Raw genomic sequence first — 6817 nt, forward strand, 5'->3', positions numbered from 1 at the left:
GGTTAACAAGCATGAAGGCAAAGAAAAAAACAAAGTACATATATAATTGGGTCTCAATTCATATAGTCTCATTTTCAATTTTTCAAGAATGAACCGATTCAACTAAATTGTAGTTTTTGTTTCAAATTTGTGACTGTCTTTGGTTCCTTAAAAAATGCAAGCTGGAAGTTAATTGATATTAATCGATATTAATGGTAATCTTAACAGGTGATGTTAATTGATTGAAGTTTGAAAATTAAATTTCATATGATTCTTAATTTAATGTTGGTTTGGTAGAGATACGAGTGCAAGGATTCTATCTTGGTTCTTATACTTGCGCAGTTGCAGTCCTTGTGAAATGATTTTTTAACAAAAACTTACAAATGTTTGTTGAATGTGAGATTGGATGAAATTATTTTATTGAAAAATTATGTCTTGTTGATCTTGTGTGATTCAAAGCTGGATTTTTCGAGGTTTTATCAAATTTTGGTAGCGTTGTTGAAGTTTTCAAAGGAAAAAAGAATCAAAATTTCATCTTTAGCGAAAAAATAATCAAAATTTCATAATTGAGGAAAAAGCTTCATCTGCAGCTATCAGAGATCTTCAAGATAACACCAAATGGAAAGACATTAACTTTAAATGTTTTCATGTTGACCATAATTGACTTGCTCTTCTTTAGCACTCTCTTTTATTAATCTTCAGCCTTTACTCCATGAATTTGGCGAAAAGAATGGGGCACTACAAGAAAATTGAGTTGTTTCGACAATCTTTTATCAAAGATTATAAAAAATCTTTAAGAAAGATATATATTTATGGAAGGTATTAGAAAAACCTTTGAGAAATATGTATTTTTTTATTGAAGGTTAATAAAAACCTTTGAAAAAGATCTATACTTATTGGAGGTTTTGAAAAAACCTTTGAGAAATATATAGTTTTTATCGAAGAGTATAAAAATCTTTGAGAAAGACATACATTTATCGGAGGCTTTGATAAGTCCTTTGAAAAATATGTACATTTTATTGAAGGTTAATAAAAACCTTTGAGAAAGGTTAGGATCGTGAAGATGTATTAGATGATCGTGGAGATGTGCGCGGCGTTAAACGATGAGGAGTGACGCGCTAGACGATCGGGCTATACAATAGGCAAAGTACTGCACGATCAGTGAAAGCACTAGATGATAAGTGTAGAAGCTGGACGATAGTGCGTTGCGCTAAATGATGAGCAAACGCGCTACACGATAGGCGAAATACTCAGCGATGGGTGTTTCAAGTAAAACATACTTTGTTTTAAGTTTTTAACCTACCCAACCCTAGCCAACCTATGGAGTGACCAAAGAAATGATAACCAAATTTCTGCCTTGCCCTGCCCTAGATCTCTAATTCTTTCATTTCTTTCTTGATCAATGAACCTCCTCCTCTTCAATTTTGAATTCTTCGCCCTCGATTCCCTCGATTCCATGTTCAACTTCTCATAATCATCTTCCATTTCTATGCTTCTTTTTCTTCTTTTTCCTTCTCGGATGGAACCTCGCATCGGCAATAAATTTCGCCTTGGCCGAAGATTTGTAGCAGCTCCTTCGGGGAGATCTATCTTGGTTCATCTGGTTTTTCTCCATTCCAGCTTCTCATTATGCTGCTCTATTACAATAACTAGACTTTGATGCTTCAATTCCATCTGCAGGTACTACTATTACAATAACTAGACTTTGATGCTTCAATTCCATCTGCAGGTACTAATATACAGGCGAATGAAGAGGTTGCAATTAAACTCGTAAGTGTTCCGATCTTAATTCAACACTACAATTCTAGCTTCGCCTACTCTCTCTCTCTTCCTTCGCTTAGATGAACTTATTTTCTGTTCCGTTCTTAATTCAACACTATGATTCTAACTTGAATATAATTTTTTTTTACATCTTTGATAATATTTAGAAATTCTTTTAAATAAGTTGCTCTATTATCAGTTTATAGGTGTGATTTTCAGGAAATGTTTCTGTCAGATTTGTGTGCAATAAGAGAAGATTATGGGAAGGATACAGGTTTTTGACAAATGTTCGTGAATGAATTATTCAGATCTGCATTTTTCTAAACAAGCAAAGCTGACAATGATCTGAATTGTCTATATCGACATCTATGATGCTATTGTTCGACGGCAAAATTTTTATTGTCGAAATTTGGGAACCTGGTAATTTACATTCTTGCTTAGTTTCTTTGATCATATGGATTTGAATTGGGGCTCGCTCTTCAATCTCTGCCGAATTTAAAAATCCCTCTTTAGGCATCACAAAGAATAAAGAATCCTTTGGGACGTTCCTAACATCTGATATATTAACGTTGTCTACAAAATCCTGCACAACCGATAAAAACATAAAAACACAGGTAAATTGATTTAGACATACATCTTCTGTTATGGTAGTCTTCCCTGGCAGGGACTGAAAGCAGGCACCAAGAAGCTGAAGTATGAGAAAATCAATGAGAAAAAAGTTTCTACATCTATTGAGGTAAGTTGTTCTCAAATGTAAATTTTGGAGCATTTTTAACACTACTTTTGTGTCTTACCGAATTTAATTATTTTCTAGGCATTATGCCGTGGATATCCATCAAAGTTTGCATCATATTCCCATTACTGCCGATCACTTCCTTTTGATGATAAGCCAGATTATGTTTATCTGAAAAGAATATTTCGTGATCTCTTTATTCGTGAAGGTATGAGTTTTTCTTTCATAGTTTATACTTGTAGCTTTTTTTCTTGTTGCCAAACAATTATTATTGAAATCTTGTCTGTTTTGTTGTTCTTGGTTTTCTTGCTACAGGTTTCCAATTTGATTATGTCTTTGACTGGACCATTTTAAAGTATCAGCAATCACAACGGCCACTCCTCCAACCCGTGCCCTAGTTAGTTATATGTGACTTGCTTTTGTTGTGCAACTGTGCCCTTTCTTTTAACCTCACTGAGTGTACCTTTTTTTTTTCTATAGGGTGCCGGAGTTAGAACCAGTTCTGGAATTCCTGGTATAGCAAATGTTGATAGATAGACAAGTTCTCTTTTGGTTTTACTTTAAAATTTTCCTAGTTTAGTTGAGTGGAACGTTGATCCTCTCTGGTTATGCTACTTGGAGGGATAGTCAACGCAAAGAATTTTAAAGCAAATAGATTTTGTGTGTGTGTTTAGTTGGGTTTTTGGATGCATAGTTATTTGTTCTTTGTGTTAGTAATGCTTCATTGAGCTGAATACTGTAGTCTTCGTTTTCTTTATGAGCCAGTTCATGTTCTTAGTAAAACATAAATCTAATTTGCTTTACTTTTCTCATGTGCAGGAAAATGTCAAAACGAAGCATCCTTAATTGCTTTACGAGTCTAAGTTATACAAAATTCTTCAGGGAGGAAGTAATGAGAATTCTTCTTCCTTTTTTTTGGAGGGAAGTAAAATTTGAATGAATGCTTTTTCCTGTGACCCTTTCTTTTCACAATCTTTTATCTGAACTCTTATTCTATTTTGCAGATGGCTTAATGATAACCGATTAAATGGACCAATCTCAAGAGAACTTATTGGAATTACAAGTCTTAAACTTGTGTAAGGCTTTGTATAATTTCACTGTTGTGTATTATTTCATTTAGGTGATATACATCCCTGGTTGAAGTTTTGTGTCATGTCATGTGATTGGCTCATGATGGATTGTGTCTCCTTTGTTTCGAGGATGTCTTAAACAATGATTTATGTGGAACAATACCAACCAGTGGACCATTGAGCACATACCTTTAAACAAGTAGGTTTTTGAATTTTTTAAACTAAAAACACAATGAAAAATCATGATGAATACTTATATTATTTAAACTACTTTTAAATACATTATTTACTTTTCTTTTATTGTCATTCTCTCCCTTTATTCTTTATATTGTAAATTAGTTTAAAGTAATAATTTGATGTTGTTAGATGTAATAAAAATACATCTTGAATCTCCATCTTCCCCATTTGAGGTAAAAATACTTCTTGAATCTCAAACAAAGATGTGTTTGTTTGTTGTAAATATTTGAATTTATATGTGTTAGTTTTGAATTATAATATGTGAATTTATATTTGTAGTTGAAACTTAAATCATATGCTTCTCAAGTGATTGATGGTACACTTGACATGAACGAGGATGAGATTTTCATACGAGTATTTGGACCGGAGAAACACGGGCGTATTCGTGTTTATGGAGTAAGTGTTACTCCTTTTGAGTTGTTTGGATCATTGTCTACATTACGCGATCTTGAGCGTCGTCTTAATGAATCTGAACAACAAAGAGAGGTTGAGGTAGAAGCACTTAGGCATCAAATAAACGAATTAGAAAATCATTTTGAGGATAGATTTCAAAAAATGATGGCAGAGATGCGTAAAAAATTTGTTTCTAGTTGATCAATTGTAGTTTGATGTTATAGAATTTCGATAGCCTTTTGGTGTACTTTTATGATATATAAGTTTACTTCCATCCATGTCATTGTCTAATTTTTCTATTCTATTCTTATACTTTGTAATTCAAGGTACTACATGTAGATGAATTAGTAAAAACAACTTTCCGAGATTTGTCAATAAATGTGCTAAAAGGTTTTTGTAAGAGAATTTTCGAAGCATATACAATTGTTGATAAATAAGTTTTTAATAAAGGTTTTAAAAAAATTGAAAATAACATGATAAGCCTTTAAAAATAATGAGAACCTTCGAAAAAGACTACTTGATTATAATAATTATCGATAAATAATTTGACAATTATCGAAGATATATAACCTTTGAAAAATAATAATTTTCGAAAGTTAATCAACCTTTGAATAATAATATTTTTCGAAGGTTAGTAAACCTTTGAAAAAGTTTTTTTCGACGGGATCTATTTCGACACTTTTCAAAGGTTGAGATAACTTTTGAAAAAAATGTATAGAAGGTCTATTAAATGTTTTTTCAAAGGTTTGTCAATTTTCTTGTAGTGGGGCAATCTTATTTAATTCTAATATAAACGTTGGAATTATTTTTTGTTGTGTGTTGGATTTTCACCACTATGATTTCGTACTAATCCTTGCATACTTGGTAGAAAAAAAGTGATGGAATACAACGTGATATTATTAAGATTGGAAATTTACACAAGAAGGTAAGTATCATTTACAACATATTTTATTACAGGTTGATTTTGTGTTCAAACGTCATAGTTTTTGAAGCAAAAAGTTTCTATCCAGTTACTATCAAGTGTTGAATTAATTTGCATGGATAATTGGCTTTAGTAGTTGTGTGTTTTGTGGCTATCCTCTGGTTATGGAAACCACTTCATATATATGTTGTTTTGTGACTATCCTTTAATTATAGTAGTCACTTCTTTGTTGTTTTGAGTTATGTCTTGGTCTTTGAAGACACTTAAGCATCTTTAAGTGTTATCGAAAATCAAAGTGACACCTGCACACTTTTTAAGTTATTTTGAGAGTCAAAGTGTGACTTAGACACTTTTTAGGAACGTTTTAAATGGTTTTTATAGTCAGAATGATACTTAACCACTTTGAAGATCTTTTTAGGTGGATTTGATTAATTTTTTAAGAACTTTTTAGTTGGTTTCAAGAATCCAAATTGCTCGATGACTATTTCTTCCTTTTATTTCTTTTCAAGCCAGTGTTATCTGTACTCAGTGAGTGTTTTGGACGATCAAGGCATAAGTAGTTATTCTTGCAAACTTCTGCATATTGGGATGAATATTTCATGTTGAACTCAATCAATTAGTTCCAAAGTGTACTGTTGGAATTAATTTCATGGTGTTTTCTAATGTAGTTTGTTTTGGTGTTTAATTTTTGTATGGACGTACTCTAATCGCTTGGATAAGAAATTTTTATGGTGAAATATGCTACATTTGAGACTTGCATTTATTCGTATTCATATATTTTTCTGCTTTATGTGATGGTTTTTGGTATTATAATGTGGATTTTTTGTTAGAATCAGTCTGTTTCCAAGCGTTTACTTCTTGTATGCCTCGTGATTTCTCAGTCTTTCACATTAGTCCTCAGCGTTAAACAACGTTAAAGTAAAGTCTATGTTCCAAATTTCCATTTTCAGCTTTCGTTTGTCTCTTGGATGTTGGATTTTTGCAAGAAACAAGCCCAAGCAGATGGTGAACAAGGGGAGACAAAACAAGTTTCTTGGTGAACAACCTTAATTTTTTGTCTGTCAAACCAAGAAGCTTTAAATTTAAGCTTGGTATATCAATTTTGTTCTAACGAATTCATGATTTTAGTGATAACAATGTTTTAGTTCAATTCATGTTAGTCTTTCAAATGCTAGAAAGTAGTTTTGAATGGATAACAATCAAATATTTAGGTTGATACCAGCGGAGAACTTGGGGCTTTGTCAAAGTTTAGTGGCTTGTTCAATTCATATTCTGCTCTCAAGTTAGATCTATGAATGTAGGTGCAAAAAGCTATTTAATTTGAGTTGTTCTGTGGAAAATTGCATTTTCAGGACTCCCAATTTTTGTCTTTTAAGACCCGTTGAAAGATTTGACATCTAACATGTAGATTTAACAAAGCATGTAATATGTGCTACTTAACTTGGATTTTTTTTTTCTTGCTTCTTTTGGTCATTCTATCTTATGAGTTTTGTTTTTGGCTTTTACCAGACCACGCTTGCAAATTGGAGAATCCTCTGATTGAATTTCATTTTCCTCAAGAAGATGATTGCATCCAATAATACTAAAAATGGTGCCTTTTTTTTATTTTATTTTATTTTTTGTGCAAGATTTTGAAGGAGAAACAAAATGTGAACATAAATAAAGAAAGTCAAGTGTGTCTCATAAGGTAAGTCTTGTAAGTAGGGACTACTATTTTCTTTG

General features: G+C 32.1%; 1 long non-coding RNA gene across 1 annotated transcript; it reads left to right on the top strand.

Annotated features, from left to right (window-relative positions):
* Positions 1–2340: 2340 nt before the first annotated feature.
* LOC150036795 (uncharacterized) lies at positions 2341–3549 on the top strand. The gene is made up of 5 exons (XR_016529355.1): positions 2341–2476; positions 2555–2681; positions 2789–2870; positions 2954–2987; positions 3293–3549. It is a non-coding gene; the product is annotated as an uncharacterized LOC150036795 (long non-coding RNA).
* The last annotated feature ends 3268 nt before the right edge of the window (positions 3550–6817 follow it).

The sequence above is a fragment of the Benincasa hispida genome, chromosome 4, assembly GCF_027475165.1.
Source record: "Benincasa hispida cultivar pf3 chromosome 4, pf3_genome.v1.1, whole genome shotgun sequence".
Classification (NCBI taxonomy): Eukaryota; Viridiplantae; Streptophyta; class Magnoliopsida; order Cucurbitales; family Cucurbitaceae; genus Benincasa; species Benincasa hispida.